Below are 17,213 nucleotides of genomic sequence, written 5' to 3'. Positions count from 1 at the left end.
CCGAGGAAACAATCCCCAAGTCCACAAGGCTTATTTCTTGCTCACATTAAATGACCACTGAGGACTGTCAGTCACCACACAAGAGGGCCAAGGGGACCCCAGAGACCCTCACACAGGCAATTATATTTCTCTTGCCCAGATGCACCACACATCACTTCCTACTCAAAACTCACTGGCTGGAACCAATCATATGGACCCAGCCACCTTGATTCAACCGATCATGTGCCACAAGCCCAGCCAAGGGGCTGGGAAGTGTGCTCTTACTATGTGCCCAGAAGGAGATGGAAATGGAAACATTGAGCAAACCATCGTAAAAGACTGCCACAAAACAAGGGACGACTATGACAGTAATGTCACACTTTTGGTAAACAAAGATGACATCACTGGCCCACTGACATATGTCAAGGCATTGTCCTGGATTTGCATGGAGGCAGGCATCCAATCCAGTACCGCGGGTTCATTCACGCCTTCCCTGATCCATTCCAAAAGCAGTTACCAAGTAGCACTACCCAGTCTTGCTGGGAAAGCCCACATACACATACACGCAGTGTGCAAGCACATGATAATAATGGCAAACAAAGGTACAAGGATACTAACCGAATACAGATAATGCACACGTGGGAAAAGATTAGCAATCAAAAAGTCATATGCAGTTTGAAGGAAGTAAGTCTTTATATGGATTTTATGATGGAAACCCAGAGCCAAAGACAAACATCTGAGCAGGGAGAGAGGGGCTGGCTGGTAGCCTAGAGCAGAGAACATTTTCTAGAGCGAATGCTGTTCAGAAATTGTATCCTATGGCTGGGCAAATAAAGAAACCGACGTGAAGCCTGGTCCCATGAACTTGTCCCACCAGCTCCACGTTATAAAACACTGAATTAATATCCGAGTTGGGACGAAACCCCAACCTTCCAGATTTTTCACTGACGACTGATCGGCGAAATGCAATAGCATGCTGCCTGAAAATCAAACTTTTACGACACAGTGGTCAATTCACAAAATACACTGGGCACTGGAATATGAAATAAAATCATACTGTCACAGGAAAATAAATGTGCTCACTTCTGAAAGTTGAATACGAAATTTGAATTTTTTTTTTTAACGTTTATTTATTTTTGAGACAGGGAGAGACAGAGCATGAATGGGGGAGGGTCAGAGAGAGAGGGAGACACAGAATCTGAAACAGGCTCCAGGCTCTGAGCTGTCAGCACAGAGCCCAACGTGGGGCTCGAACTCACGGACCGCGAGATCATGACCTGAGCCGAAGTCAGACGCTTAACCGACTGAGCCACTCAGGCGCCCCTGAAATCTGAATTTTTAAAACAAATACTGGAAAAGAACAAACACCGAGAGGTTCAGATTTTGGAAAACAAAAAAAAATTGTATTTGAGCAGAGCTCGGTTTCTAGACTTTTCTTTAGATCCCTGAGCTATCTTATAAATTAAAGAATCTTAGAACTAGCAAAATGTATTGGGGCACCTGGGTGGCTCAGTCAGTTGAGCATCTCACTTCGGCTCAGGTCATGATCTCACAGTTCGTGAGTTCGAGCCCCGCGTCGGGCTCTGTGCTGACAGCTTGGAGCCTGGAGCCTGTTTTGGGTTCTATGCACCCCCCCCCTCAACTTCTCTCTGCCCCTCCCCTGCTCATCCTCTGTCTCACTCTCTCAAAAATAAATAATCATTTTAAAAAATTTAAAAAAAAACAAAAAAAGAACTAGAAAAATATAAACCAAAAATCTAGTCCGGGCACATCTTAAGAGAAGAATGTGGAACACAGACAGATGGATGTTGACTTGTTGAAGTCCATACAACTCATTCAGAATCAAGAGGAACTTGCACCCAGCTCCCCGGATTACCAGCTCTGTGCTCTTTCCACTGTTACACAACTATTCCTGAGTAAAAACAAGCACAAGCCTTGCACGGTGGCCCTAAACGTTAATAAATGAACGACACGGCTGTCTTCAAAAGTGGTGACAAACCTAGATTTTGCACATGCACAGGGAAGGGTCACTAATCCTACTTCTTCTATTTCAAATCTGAAAACACACATTTCCTATTGTGGCACTTAACCAATCACTTAAAAACCGAGGGTAAGGCAATGTTTTTCAAATCCCGGATCAATCACGTTAGCAGGTCACAATCAGTACTTTTTTTTTTTCCCCCTTTTGAATAAGACGGAATACATATTTACTTAGGCTCTATTTTTATTTGCCAAATACAGGCTAATTTTTCTTGTTACAGCCTTTGCCCAAGATTCATAGGCCACGAACGAGTATGTTTTACTGCCATTTAAGTAAAACACTGGTTTTATGACCAAACAAGTTAGGAAAGGATTCAGTTAAATCTCACTACCTATGAAAAGTAACCTGGCTGTTGCCCGCTCTGACTTCTCTCCTTAGGGACATTCTCCAGGGACAGAGAGAGCTGGAGGCGGGGGTGGGGGGGTGGGGGGGGTGGGGGGGGGAGTTCTCCAGGAATGGAGAGAGCAGGAGGGGTCTGATCAACAGAGCTTTGGGATTCTGAGCTTCGAATTCCATCCTGCAGAGACGGGAGCCAGTGGTTAAATGGGATACCACCTGGAATGGGTCTGGGCATAGTGCTTTCAAGTGAAGACCAAGGTCAAGGCAAGTCAGTGAGTTACAACCCATCCTACAGCTTTTTGTTTTGTTTTGTTTTGTTTTTTGGTTTTTGGTCTTTTTAATCATGACATGTTATCAGCTGTGAAGAGTTGGGGACCTATGCAAACAAGAAATTTCCCTACAGGGGCAAAATTCAGGAGCACACCTACAGACAGTTTTCCTTCCGTATATACTCCTTCTCCAGGTGGATACCAGGTTCCTTGCCTAAAATATTTTCTTTTTACTGCGTGATACTCCACCATTTGGATAGATACCAAACAGAGGATGGCAGGCAAGTTTCTTATGGAAGTATTTAAGGATCTCCAGGGAAGGGCTGGTAGTTAAAAAAAAAAAAAAAAAAAAAAAAATAAATCTGTATTTTTCTGTTTGTTATGCTTTTTTTTTTAATTTTTTTTAATGTTTATTTTTGAGACAGAGAGAGACAGAGCATGAACGGGGGAGGGTCAGAGAGAGAGGGAGACACAGAATCCGAAGCAGGCTCCAGGCTCTGAGCTGTCAGCACAGAGCCCAACGCGGGGCTCGAACTCACGGACTGTGAGATCATGACCTGAGCCGGAGTCAGAAGCTCAGCTGACTGAGCCGCCCAGGCGCCCCTGTGTGTTATGCTTTTAATAATAGACACCAAAGAAAGGGGCGCTTAGGCAGCTCAGTCGCTTAAGCATCTGACTCTTGATTTCGGCTCAGGTCATGATCTCAAGGTCATGAGATCAAGCCCCATGTCAGGCTCTGCACTGACAGAGCAAAGCCTGCTTGGGATTCTCTCTCTCTCTCTCTCTCTCTCTCTCTCTCTCTCTCTCTCAAAATAAATAAACTTAAGAAAAAGAAAGTAAAGTTCAACAACATCTTATCTGCTGCTGAGAAGCTTGGGGTTTCGAATCAATTCCACCTTAAACCAGCACCACCATGTTATCTTCCTGCTAATATTACCGCCCCCATCCCTCGACGTCTTCCCGGTTGCCTCTCCTTCCCATGCTAGGCAGATATTAGCAGTCTCTCTCACTCCCCAGAATTTGGCCTTGCTACCCCTCGTCTCATTTTTAGCAGACAACCTTGCCTCCTACCGACGATGAACAGGGAGCCACTAGATGGCGACTTCCTCGGCTCTTTGCCTTACACTCGCAGCGTTCTGGCGTCTACACCCTGCCTGTCTCCTTCCCTGCCGTCCTTCAGACGCTCATCCCCTCCCACCTCCTCGGAGGCCTCACTCACCCCATCAGCATCTTTTCCCATCGGCACTTAAACCCGCCTACTTGCTCGTCTTTAAGACATTTTTTAACGTTTATTTGTTTTTGAGAGTCAGAGAGAGACAGAGCATGAGCGGGGGAGGGGCCGAGAGAGAGGGAGACGCAGAATCCGAAGCAGGCTCCGGGCTCTGAGCGGTCAGCACGGAGCCCGACGCGGGGCTCGAACTCACGAGCTGCGAGATCATGACCTGAGCCGAAGTCAGCCGCCCCACCGACGGAGCCCCCCAGGCGCCCCATACTTGCGCATCTTTAAATAAGCAGAGGAAAGCCTTTCCAGTCTCTCCTCTTCCCAGCCCCGATCCTGGAGGGCCTGGTGGACACAGATGCCACCCAGTTTTCCCCACACATCCCCCCCACCCCCGCGCTTTCAACCTCAGGTGCCAAGCCCACCAACTGGCTGTGGCGGAAGATACCCAACGACCTCATCTGAGCGGAGTGCAGCACACGGAGAGCCCGTCGACCCTTCTGGAAACCCCATTTTCCCTCAGCTTCTGTACACGTGCTCTCCTGCTTCACCGCTCACCTCTGCCATCCTCCTCGGTCTCCCTTGGGCCCTCTTCTCCCGGGTTTCCCACTGTTGGTTTTCCCACTCTCCTGAGTGCGCGAGCTGATCGGCACCTACACTTCCACGTCCTCGCCGACGCGATGCTGTTGCCAGAATCCACATTTGGATTCTACCGGAACATCACTCATCCACGTGATCTCTCATCACATTCAATCACAGTATCCCCCATTTCAGTCAAGGCCACCACCACCCACCTGGATGCCCAGGCTGGAGAACAGGCATCACTCTGGTTCGCCCCCAACCCTTCGGGTCAGGACCATCAAGCCCCATCCATTCTTCCTCCCACTGTGTCTTAAATCCAGTCACTTATGCCCGATGGTCAAGAACAGTCTGCCTGGGTTCAAACCCTGTCCCTGCCGTTTACGATTATGTGACTGGGCTGGTTTCTGGTCCTCAGTTTCCTCACTTGTCCAATGGGACAAAATAGCTTATACAGTCATAGCACACACCTCCAAAGATAATTTGGAGGATTAACTGAATGACTATACGCGAGGCACCCAGGGCGGTGGCCGCACAGTACGTGTGATGTAGGGCCGGTGATATCCCGGAGGTGGTTGTGGTCAGCGTTCATCACCACCCTGACTCAGGCTCTCGTCAACCTGGCACGTAGACACTCAAATCCCCTTCTGACTGGCCTCTCTGCCTCCAGTTTGCCTCCTGCCAACCCAGCCTCCACAGGGTGGCCAAAGCCGTCTTTCTGAAATGCAACCCTAACTGCGGCCCTACGCTGCTCACAGCGGTCTCCCTTCCTTTCTCCTTAGCAAGGCTCCCAGGCCCCTGCCCTCCCTCCACTCCCACTCCCCTGCCCGTGACCTTATACTCCAGCCTTAAGAGGTCCTTTAAAGCCTCCAGGGTGCTATACTCACTCCGCCACAGGTCAATGCTCAGCCTGTCCCTGTGCCGGAAGAGTCCGCTCTTCTTCATTTTTCTATACTCAGCGCCTAGCTGCCTGCCTGGCTTGCGACAGGTGCTCAGGAATTACCAACTGACGTGAATAAGTACATCCTACTAACCATAACCTCTCTAATAAGAATGTAAATTCCTTTTGTAGTAAAGCCGTACTCACTCACAGGATCCCTTTTAACGAAAGCATATCCAGATTCTACCTAGATTCTAGTTCCTTTGAACTTGGGAATGCTTTGCAATGTGTCCCACTGGGGATAAGGGAATGCTAGGACTCACAATTCAGCATTTGATGGTAACCGATGGTGAAAAATGATGATGATGATGATGGCAAGCCCTAACGCTTACTACACATTTACGACGCATCGGGCGCCATGCTAAGCATACCGCACCGTACTACATCTAACCGTCAGGAAACTCTGAGGACAGTACTTCCTACCCCCAGTGCATCTGGAAGGTCCACAAAGGAAAGTCCCTTAATGGTGCCCAGATTGCTCTTCTGAAATTGTTCACCAAACAGAGCTAAATGTTCTTCACTAAATGTGCCCCCCCCCCCCCCTCTGGACCATGGTAAGCAGCCATGACCTACTCTAACTTTGCCCAATAAGCAACAGGGCAAAGTACGGACCAGAACTGAGGGCCGCCAGCCCCACTTTCCCCTGACTTGCTTCTTGCTGACATGTTGGCCAATATGACTTTAGAATAATGTGGGGATTATTTGCATTAATGGAACTGAAACCCTCCACTTCTATTCAAAGAGTATAGTATACTTTGTCCAAACGTCCAATATATTGTCTCTTACCCTATAGTCAGCCAACACACCTCCACCTAAAATTTCAATGTTAAAAGGTTTGGGACTTAAAAAAATGAAACAAAACAAAAAACTTACATTCAGACTGGCTGAAAAAAAATTGTATGTAATTTTCTCTGTCGATTCACAACTTCCAGCAAGACTAAAAAGCATTTTTTTTTTTACAGTTAATAAATTCCAGTTTAGAAAGGTTAAATTTTCTAAGCTTTGGAAACTCACCAAAGCTTAGGAAGAAAGAGGGAGTATTTGTGCACGACGGAACAGCTTTTTAACATATTTGCAAAAGCTACCCCGCGACAAAAACAGAACTGATGAACGAGAAAGGGGTCTTCGCTTTCCTGCAAAGAGTTTGGCTTCTTAGTCTCCAAGATTTTGGTGCTTAGACCTCGACTTGGCCGGCCTCAATATTGGGAGCAGCCAAGAGAAGTTTCTGTGCTCACTAAAGGAGGAGAAGAACACTAAACATCCCGTTCTTTTTAATAGTTCTGATGACATATATCCAAATACTTAAAGTCAAATTTTTGAGAGATGTTTGCTTTCTTCTGTTAATTAGTCTGAAATCCGATGTTGGAAGGAAGAGAAATGGACAGTGTGTTCCATATTCCCCATTTACTAAAAGGGAGAAAAGGCAAGTTCTAAAGAGAAGATGAGGAGAGAAATCCATCAGCGTTAGTAAATGAGAGTAATTCTTCTGTTCATAAATCAAGTTCAAAATAAACCATGAGCCAGGACTCCTAAAACAACACATGAGAGCATTTCCATAAACCACCACCGCTGCGTGAACTGTGGGTTTCAGATTAGCATCTTTGGGCTTGCCCCAAACTTCTGTAAATCCTGTAAATCCACATGAAACACGTTCTCTTTCTCAAACTACCAATTGTTCAGGTAGAACTTAGGTACATGTAACTAACAAGGTATATTTCTTACTGAATGAGGAAGTTCCCGGCTTACGGACAGGAATGGGTACGTTCAGAGGCATGGCAGTTAGGTCTCCGCACCCACACGTGAAGGATGACTCCACAAGCTTCCTCTACTTACTGTCCTATATTTTAGAGACAGCATGTTAGGTCCTAGAAGCAGCATGACGAGTTTCCTAGGAAAGAGCTCAATTTAGCTTCGCTTGCCACAGAGGTGTCTTTATTCTCTGACCTCTCTGGTCACAAACCCAGAGGAGTAGGAGAATGGAAAAGAAAACAGGATCACAAGATCATCACCAACATGCACTGCTTCTCAAATCTCCTGCCAATATTCTGAAGAGCAGAGGTCTGCCTGGAAACGAAGAATCATGAGACTAACTAGACCACGTTTGTGGGAAGTGATCCTGGCTCCACCCCGAAGCGGGTGCGGGGCGTCCGTGTGGAAGCACTGCGATCTGTGTTGGGTTAAAAAAACCAGAATGAATGGGGTGCAGGTGGTTAAGCGTCCAGCTTTGGCTCATGATCTCGAGGTTCGTGAGTTTGCGCCCCGCGTCGGGCTCTGTGCTGGCAGCTCGGAGCCTGGAGCCTGCTGCGGATTCTGTGTCTCCCTCTCTCTCTGCCCCTCCCGCCCTCTCACCCTGTCTGCCTCTCTCTCAGAAATGAATAAATATTAAACCAAATTTATAAAAAAAACAAAACAAAACAAAACACCAGAACGAATGAAGCAAACCCTTAACCAGCACATACCTACTTTCTGGATAAAGATAAAGCTCTTACTTAATCTAACATAGAGCTGGTGTAGTAGTTACTTAGAGATTATGTAATCTGAGCACTTAAAAAGAGAAGGAACACTGAAGTGACTTGTATGGAATGCCGCATTTTCAGTATTGTTTTGCAGTGCGATGTTTAATGACTTAATGAACTAACCAGTCAATTCCCCCAATTTCACAGGTAAACAGGGGTATTGGAAACCTAGGAGTTCCCCCTGTCTTCTCACCATGCCAAATTTTGCAAGTAATACCACGACTGTGACTTCAAACGCAACTCATCTGCTATGCCTGCCACAGCAGCTTTGCCAACATTTTAACTATGCTATATGAAGCACATCTGTATCACAGACACAGGGTTATATGCCATATTTTATACAGTATTTATTTATATATCTCACATTAAATTTTTTTTTAACATTTATTTTTGAGAGACAGAGAGGGGCAGAGCATGAGCGGGGGCGGGGGGGGGGGTGGCGATGGAGAGAGACACACACACAGACAGAACCTGAAGCAGGTTCCAGGCTCCGAGCTGTTTGTTAGCACAGAGCCCGACACGGGGCTCGAACTCACGAACTGCGAGACCAAGACCCGAGCTGAAGTCGGATGCTCAACCGCCTGAGCCCCCCAGGCGCCCGCATATATTACATGTTATATGTTTATTCCACCATAAGAATATCTAACAAAACTGAGGTGCACAAGATGTTTTGAATAAGAAATCACAGAAGATACTGACATATTTAAAGTTTAAGCCCACTTAAAGTGCGTGCCTGGTATATTTGGCAATCTGCAAAAAACCAAACGCATATCTGACTAATGAGCTGCAATATCACCTTTTTTTTTTTTTTTTTTTTTTTTTTTTAAGCTTGAAGGGCATTAATAGGCCAGGGATCCTTTAAGATGTAGAACTTTTTGTTTTGAACACAGCAGGCCTCAAGGGATAAAATCCTAATTTTCTACATGTTGTCTTATGAACCACAGATGGATAACTGGCACCTCATCAAATATGTCTCAGTGGCTGGGGTGGGCAGTGGTGCCGCTGTGGGTGGGAAGCAGGGGGCCAACACCCTCCCCTCCCGGCAGGTGCCTCCTCCCACCCTCTTGCCTGTGCAGCTCCCCCGAGAAGATCATCGGGAGGCAGGCAGCCAAGGGCACAGCTTAGTATGGGGTCAGTTATGAAAAGGCAGGGAGAGCTAAGAGATGGGACAGTGGGGGGACGCCGGAGGCCTGGGAGCTGTACAGACGGGGCCCAAACCCATCCCAGCTCCAATCCTCGCTGCACCCCATCCACGAGCAAGGCTCTCTCTCTTGGGCTCTCAACTACAACCACGGAGATAAGGGTGTCTTCCTTGTAGGACTGTTGTGAGAAATGCATATCACATTGCAAATAAAACGGTTGATAGCGGTGCCTAGCCCGTGGTAGGGCTCGGTGAATATCAATGTTCCCATTATCATCGTTTTCCTCCTGCTGGCTTGAATAATTCCCACAGGCGGTCTCTAGATCATCTCTTAACACCATCACTTTGGCAAACTGAGTAACAGATATGCAGGCACGAATTAAAAAAAAAAAAAAAAAGATATAAACCCATCGCACAATATGCCTATCATGATGGGATACTCGTGATATATTATTGGTTTCAAAGAGGTCCTTTCGAACAAGTGTTCTAAAAAAGGTAACAGAGTTAGCACTGAATCAGCCCTTTGAAAAGAATATACACGTCCATACCTCCCACCTATGGCTGGAAAAATGAGCACGGTCACAAATTGGACCCTGCGTGGTGCAATGGTTGATTTTAACTTTTTTTCCTTTGGCTTATCTGTGTTTCTAATCTTTCCACAATGAACATACACTGTGTATTTCTATAAAAGATAGGGGAGAACAAAGTGTTCATAAGAGAATGGGTCAGGGCACTGAAACGAGCCCAGAGTTAACAATACATGCAAGATGCCTGTGATGACCTAAATCAGCACACAAAGGTCAGGTGCGGCCAGAGGCCTCTCCTGGCAAAAGAAAGCAGACTTGACTTTGAGCCCTTGGTGTCTCCCCACCCTGGCCCTTGGTGAGTCATTTATTGTGGGCTCTGTTTATGACTGACCGATTGATGGGATTGGATCTGACCCACAGGAACACTCACAGGGATGATCATCCCTTCTCCCTGTAACACCGTAGCTTGGTGTCCAGCTGGTCCCCTCCTAGCTTTCTTCCCACCTCCCTGGCAGCTCCTTCTCTTGTCTCCTTTACTGGTTCAGCCAGTCTCTTAGCTTCTTATCGTCCCAGTACCTGGGACTCGACCCCTGACCTCTTCTCCCTTCTATGTATTCTCACCTCCAAGGAGATCTCATTCACGCCCTGACTTCAGTTGCACCGATACCCCCAACTACTCCTAAATGTCTACCTTTAGTTCCGACCTTCTCCCTGAAATCCAGACTGGAGTAGTAAGAACTGCCCACTGGAGGTGGGCATTTAGAGATCTCGTAGGCATCGCTAACTTGGCGTGGCCCAAACCAACGTCATCTAGGGCCTCCGACCCTAGACCTGTTCCTCCCTCCCGGTCGCCCTCATCACGGTTAACAGCAACCAAATCCTTCTAGTTGCTCAGGTCAAAAACTTTGGAATCACCCTTGACCTCTTTCTTTGCCTCATGCCCTAAACCCACACCTGTCGACCCTACCTCTAAAATACACCCAGAACCCTGCTACCACCCCAGGCCAGAACCATCACCTCTGTTCTGGGTTCCTGCAGTAGCCCCCTAACCAGTCTTCTGCGTCCACCCTTGCCCCCTCCAGTCTGTTCCGAACACGGTGATTGGAGTGATGCTATAAAAGTGTCCATTCATCGTGTCATCTTCCGCTCAAACCGGCAAATGGCTCTCCATGTCCTGTGGGGGAAAAATGCCAAAATCCTCGCGCCGGCCTACATGGGGACATCCCTACCTCATCTCCCTTCCCCCTCTTCACTCACGCCGGCCCCACTGGCCTCTCTACAGCTCTCCCTCCCTGCCTTCTTATTTCCTTCAGGCCATTACTCAAGTGTTTTCTCACCGAGCTGATTCCCCAACCGTGCTATCTCAGTAGCTCCCTCTGCCCCCACACGCTCCCGATCCCCCTTCCCTGTCTTGCTTTCCTCCACTGCCCCACAGAACTTACATTTCACCCACCTCATCTATGCATGGTCGGTCTCCCCACAGCTAGTGCAAAAGTTCCACAAAAGTGGGAATGTTTTCAATTGTTTTGCTCCTAGCTGTATCCCCGGCACCTAACCCAGGGCCTGGCACATAGGAGGCACTGAATAAATACTTGTTAAATAAATACACAGGATTAAATGGATTCTGTCCTTACCTCTGTCAGGGTTATATAAGAAACACATAAAATAAGGAATGCGAAAGGAACTACTAAATAAGGTGACACTTCGATTAACTATGTGAGTGCTATTACTGTCATCATTCTTGTATTGAAGACGTGCCCCAATCCTGTCAGAAATGGCCTGCATTAGTCATGCTTGAACTATGGTTCTCCACCTCCCTTTTGCTTATCTATTTCAAGTAGAGCTTAGTAACTGAGAATTCCCACAATACTAAGACTCAGGAAAGGATTAGGTTCAGAGACCCATTCAATGTCTAACACTGCCAATGATGATCTTAATCACAAATTGGGATTTTTGTCTTCCCTTAGAGAAGACTAAGAGGATAGGGAAAGGGGGATTAAAAGATTAAGTATGATCACTTAAGAGTATGAAGAGTGCCCAGTCTCCCTTCATTGTGTCAGAAATACTGCTGAACCTCCACACAGCTCAGGGGAACAGGACCCTGTCCTTGACTTTGGTTTGACCCTGATGATACAATCAAGTCTCATCCAGGGTGGGTTTCTATGGAAATTCTCAATGGACGAAAGCTTGGGTTCAGCTTAATGGCCTCCATCTGGAAAGCAAGAGTATACAAAATACTCCATGAACTCTAGGAGATACCGAAAATAGCATGTTTCATTATAACCTACCCATAATTACCCTTGGAAGCACCAAACAGAAATGATACAGAGTTAGAACTCTCTTCTAAACATAAACGTTTCACGGCCAGTAGAAAACTCAGCTTGAAGACAAATTTTCTTTTTTTTTTTTTTTTTTTAATTTTTGTTTTCAACGTTTATTTATTTTTGGAACAGAGAGAGACAGAGGGGCAGAGAGAGGGAGACACAGAATCGGAAACAGGCTCCAGGCTCTGAGCCATCAGCCCAGAGCCCGACGCGGGGCTCGAACTCACGGACCGCGAGATCGTGACCTGGTTGAAGTCGGACGCTTAACCGACTGCGCCACCCAGGCGCCCCATGAAGACAAATTTTCTAACCTATCGTCCATCTTGGCTAGAATGATTGTTTAAAACTCCTCTCCACGGGTTCTGAAAAAACCATAGCCCTTTAGAGGCCAATAATAGTATCTTGTACTTGGAAAACTAACATTCAGGTACTGCAGCTAAACTGCAAAGCATTGTAAATCCTGGCGAGGAAGGCAATTAATCTAATTGGGCTGAACGCATAAGGGTTCCCAAGGGGGTAAAACTACATCCTGGGGCACCTGAGCCCAGCAATATGCCTGCTAGGGTTAGGGCAGAGGTGAAGTGAGGCAGTCCCATCATGCTCCACCTTTGAGTTTTAGAAGAGGATTTCCATCATCTTCCCTGCGGCCCCTTTTAGAAAGAAGCACCCTGTGGGGTGCCTGGGTGGCTCAGTCGGTTAAGCATCCGACTTCAGCCAGGTCACGATCTCGCGGTCCGGGAGTTCGAGCCCCGCGTCGGGCTCTGGGCTGATGGCTCGGAGCCTGGAGCCTGTTTCCGATTCTGTGTCTCCCTCTCTCTCTGCCCCTCCCCCGTTCATGCTCTGTCTCTGTCTGTCCCATAAATAAATAAAAAACGTTGAAAAATAAATAAATAAATAAATACATACATAAAAAAGAAGAACCAGATATAATGGGACACTGTCTCCAGGACCCAAGGGCAAGCCTGTCATCCGTTCTGCTGGGACCCAATCAAAGCACACAAGGAGGTTTTCAGCAGATATCAAGAATAATCTTCCCTGTGGAGGGCGTCTTGGAGTTTCCCTCAGGGTTTGAAATTCTTCATTTATTACGGTGAAACTAGAGAAAATGAATCAATGCGCATCAGGCCACAGGACGACAAACACAGAAATGCTCTCATGTTGCTGGCATGACCCGTTTCTCTTCCAAAGAGCAGTGGTTTTTGTTTTGTTTGTTTCCACTTGCTTTTTTTTTTTTTTTAATTTTTTTTCAACGTTTATTTATTTTTGGGACAGAGACAGAGCATGAACGGGGGAGGGGCAGAGAGAGAGGGAGACACAGAATCGGAAACAGGCTCCAGGCTCCGAGCCATCAGCCCAGAGCCTGACGCGGGGCTCGAACTCACAGACCGCGAGATCGTGACCTGGCTGAAGTCGGACGCTTAACCGACTGCGCCACCCAGGCGCCCCTGTTTCCACTTGCTTTTGACTCCACACTGGGTTTGCTATTTTCCTCACACCCAAGTCAGGAAATCTGGACCTAATGTTCCCCGGTGCATTTATTTCATGTCCCACCTGGTCATTTCCCCACCACGGTCAAGGAGAATCAGTGAATAAAGACCATCTTGGTACAGCATTATGCCGGAGAATTTGAAACAAGCCGGTGAGGCGAAATCGCTTATGGTTTTCATACCAGGCATACCTCTGAGAGGCTCGATATAAATACTCCTTTCAGCTCAGAACATCGCACATACCATGATGAAATACCGTACTCTATGTGAGCCGGAGACACGAAGTTATCCCTCGCTTAGGACACACAGGTTCACAGGGTTGTGTTTCCACGGTCCACACAGGCCCACTGGGCTAGCACAGACGGGGGCTGGAGAAATCTGAGGGTTCTAGAGGGTTTCCGGGTGAGCAAAGCTATTTAAGTTACACCCCAGTTGCTTTGTCTCAGGAAAAGGCGACTACAACTGGATGGCTGCAGCAGAAGCATCTGGACTTCGGCAGTTCCCCATGACTCGAGCAACAAACATCACCGGAATCAGTCACCTGAATCTCCCCGTCTTACAGGCGTGCTTTTTCATTAGTCCCTCAAACACCGACCAAACCACAAACCTCCCTCCCAGGAGAGTAAGTTTCCAGCTCCCACTGAGGGAAGTCTCTTGAGGCATTTCTCCTCATGTGCCGAGTTCTGCAACCAGTCTCTCGAAGCGCTTCTGTGTATCTGAAAGGGCACCTGCATACTATGCCAAGGTTAAACCATAGCGGGGCTGAGCCGCGTCACCTGCAGAGAATGCGAGCAAGAAAAGAGCGTTCATCTTTGTGTCAGGTGCCCCGGGGTGAAAGAAGAGGGCTGTGGTGGCCTGAGGGTGTTCTTGCCACCCGGAGTCACGGTGCTTCTCACTCCAGATCGATGAGGAACCTCAACTGGGGAGGTGTTTCGTGGCGTATGGCATGAAGCAGCCAGGATTCCAGGGCTCCAAAGCTCAACTAGCTTCTCAAGCCCAAAATTACAGGGTAGGAGTCGATTCCTACACCAGGGCAGACCAGCAGAAACAAGATGAGACAGAAGATTAAGTAAAACACGGGCAACCCAAGGAGGAGGAATAACGGACAACGAATGCCCTCAGGGGTTACAGCATCATGGGAGCAGAAGGCCACTCTTCAGTGGTTCCAAGAAAAGAATACAAAGTCGCCATTCCCAGCCCAGGACACACATCTCTCAGTTTGCTGGCAGACGGTGCATACAAAGCTCCACTCTCCAGATCCAAGCAGAACTGAAACAATATCATAGGGATGATTTATTAAATGAGCAGCGGCCTGCAAATTAAAACAGGGAGATGTATGATCAAAGGCTTTTATGCCACATCTTCCGTAAGCACATCTCACTTCACTGAGCTAGGAAAACACCTCCTCTATAGGGGTTAGACAATGCCCTCCCCGGGGCTGCAGGGCTTCACTTGGGTGGAATGCAAGGACTCCTTTCTTCAGGGGACAGGCTTTTTCCGAAGCCAGAAGGATAGTTAACCTGAGACTACATCTCAATTCTGCAACTGGTTCTCTGCACCATCTTAATCGTGCCCGTTCACTAATTCAACAAATATTTACTTAGCACTTACCCTGTGCCAGGCACTGTGTTCTCAGCACTGCTTTTTCCTAGTGGACACAGTCATACCGGGCCCAGTTCATTTCTTGGTTGGGTTAACTTTCCAACCTCTCTTCATGTTTACCTTTCCAGCGATGCCAAACACATTCAGTTTCCAAGGTCACCAGCATCCTACTTTCAAACTAGGAGCCTCCCCCATGATGCTCCTTTTTTTACATTTTGGTGGCAAGAGAGCCCACGCCCTTGGTTTCTGAGCTCATCTCTCTCTAGATAATCAAACCAGCTCACGTTCCTTGCCGTCCCTCGTTCCTGCCAGTTCTCTCTGTCCCTCTACCATTCGCCTACTCAGTATCTCATTGGTCTGATCATCCCATGAGATGCCTTGATCGGGAATGCCTTATCCCTTTCCTTTTTCAGGCAAATCTGGAAATCCTGCCTTTCCTACATGATCCATCTGGTAATAAACTAAGCACCTTCTCTAGGTGTATCAATTGCTCTCCATGAAAGAGCGTCTGCAAGGGACACTTTATAAAGCGCTTCCAACTACGTCATGTCAATCAACCCTCAACGACACTGTTGAAACAGCGATTACCTAACTCACTTCACACACAAGGAAACCAAGGTGTGCACAAATTAACCAACGTGTCCTAGAGAATACAGCAAGCAAGCAGCTGACGTGGGACCCAAACCCTGTCGATCGGCTGCTACATCAGAACCTTTTCCATTCATTATTCAGTCTGCCAAACCCTGCTCAGGAAGCAGCCATGTGAAACAGGTAGGATGGACAGTACTTCCCTTGCCCCATCTGCGGATGGCCAAACTGGGCCAGAAAGAAGGAAGAATGGGCGAAGCCAAAAGAGACAGGGATCTGAGGCCTGGGATCTGAAATAGCCTAAGTGAATTTACGAGTAGGATCCAACGAGGTGTCGTCAAGCAAGAGCCTCCGGTGAAACTAAATCACAAAGCAGAGCAGGTCCTTCTTAAGGAACACTTGCTCACCACACACCTTAATTAGGAAAAAGGCAAACACCCATTTGGCTCCTGAAGAGTTAGCATTTAAAAAGCACGATCGAGGGGCGCCTGGGTGGCTCAGTCGATTGGGCGTCCGACTTCAGCTCAGGTCACGATCTCGCAGTCCGTGAGTTCAAGCTCCGCGTCGGGCTCTGGGCTGATGGCTCAGAGTCTGGAGCCTGCTTCCGATTCTGTGTTTCCCTCTTTCTCTGCCCCTCCCCCGTTCATGCTCTGTCTGTCTCTGTCTCAAAAATAAATAAACTTAAAAAATAAATAAATAAATAAATAAATAAATAAATAAATAGCTAGCACGATCGAGAGAAAACCACAATCAACGACAACCAACTACAATTAGAGAGCTTAAGAGAAAACCCAGAGAGCAAGGATTCCAGGATTCTCCAAGAAGGTGCAGTCCCGTTACCGAGTCAAGAAAGGGATGTACTTTTGCCCCGATGGTCTGGAAGAGTACGATGCCCGGTCCCAGAGTTGGCCAGACGGCTACCTGAGCTCATACTCTTCACCCAGGAGCCTGGCCGGGCACGGCCTTTCAGATCCACTCCAAATCTGTCTCCTGTTGGTTCTTGTGAAGGGGTCAGTAGCAAAGACACTTGGAAATACATTTTTTAAAGAAGTAGAGTAGGGGGAACGCTTGAGCTCTGACAAGACGTACAACCACCCTCACGTTGCCTGCAGCTTCCCGGAGGCCCTCCTGGAACAGACGACTACACCTGGCGGAGGAGAGGAGGGGACCAATGGTCACTCTCTCGGCCTGTTTCGTGTTTGGTAACGATCCAGGAACCCAAACAGTCACAGATAAAGGAATATCCTCTTACTCCTCTATTTAGCTAAGTACTGCTAATTCAATGAAATTCAGTAATAATTTCTTTCAAATCCACTGCTATAAGCCTGCCTGCACCCTTGCCAACTCCGATTCCAGGCAAAGAAGTTAACACACAGAAAATACTCATTTGCTTCCATGTGTTCAGCCTCTGACTACTAGAGGTATTTCCCTTCAGTGTTTTGTTTGTTTGTTTGTTTCATTTATTCATTTGTTCATTCATTCACTCATTCATTCATTCAGCTTTTTACTGACGTGGAACGTAGACAGGATTATCCTTAGATGGAACACAGGCTTTGCGATTAAATGTAAAACTAGGACTCTATAAAATATGGGGCGCCTGGGTGGCGCAGTCGGTTAAGCGTCCGACTTCAGCCAGGTCACGATCTCGCGGTCCGTGAGTTC

The 17,213-nt window shown here is 47.3% G+C and overlaps 1 protein-coding gene and 1 long non-coding RNA gene across 2 annotated transcripts in view; one reads left to right on the top strand and one right to left on the bottom strand.

Moving 5' to 3' along the window:
• The window catches only part of JAZF1 (JAZF zinc finger 1), a 357,655-nt gene that overhangs the window by 267,365 nt on the left and 73,077 nt on the right, over positions 1–17,213 (bottom strand). The window lies entirely within an intron of this gene.
• Positions 16,411–17,213, top strand: part of LOC121028563 (uncharacterized) — a 20,380-nt gene continuing 19,577 nt past the window's right edge. Inside the window, exon 1 of the long non-coding RNA XR_005789307.1 lies at positions 16,411–16,996. This is a non-coding gene — a long non-coding RNA (uncharacterized LOC121028563). The remainder of the gene's footprint in view (positions 16,997–17,213) is intronic.

Source organism: Herpailurus yagouaroundi, unplaced genomic scaffold, assembly GCF_014898765.1.
Source record: "Herpailurus yagouaroundi ecotype Mexico unplaced genomic scaffold, PumYag 100, whole genome shotgun sequence".
Classification (NCBI taxonomy): Eukaryota; Metazoa; Chordata; class Mammalia; order Carnivora; family Felidae; genus Herpailurus; species Herpailurus yagouaroundi.
Note: the sequence above shows the minus strand (reverse complement) of the source record. Positions and strands in the feature narration are given on the sequence as shown.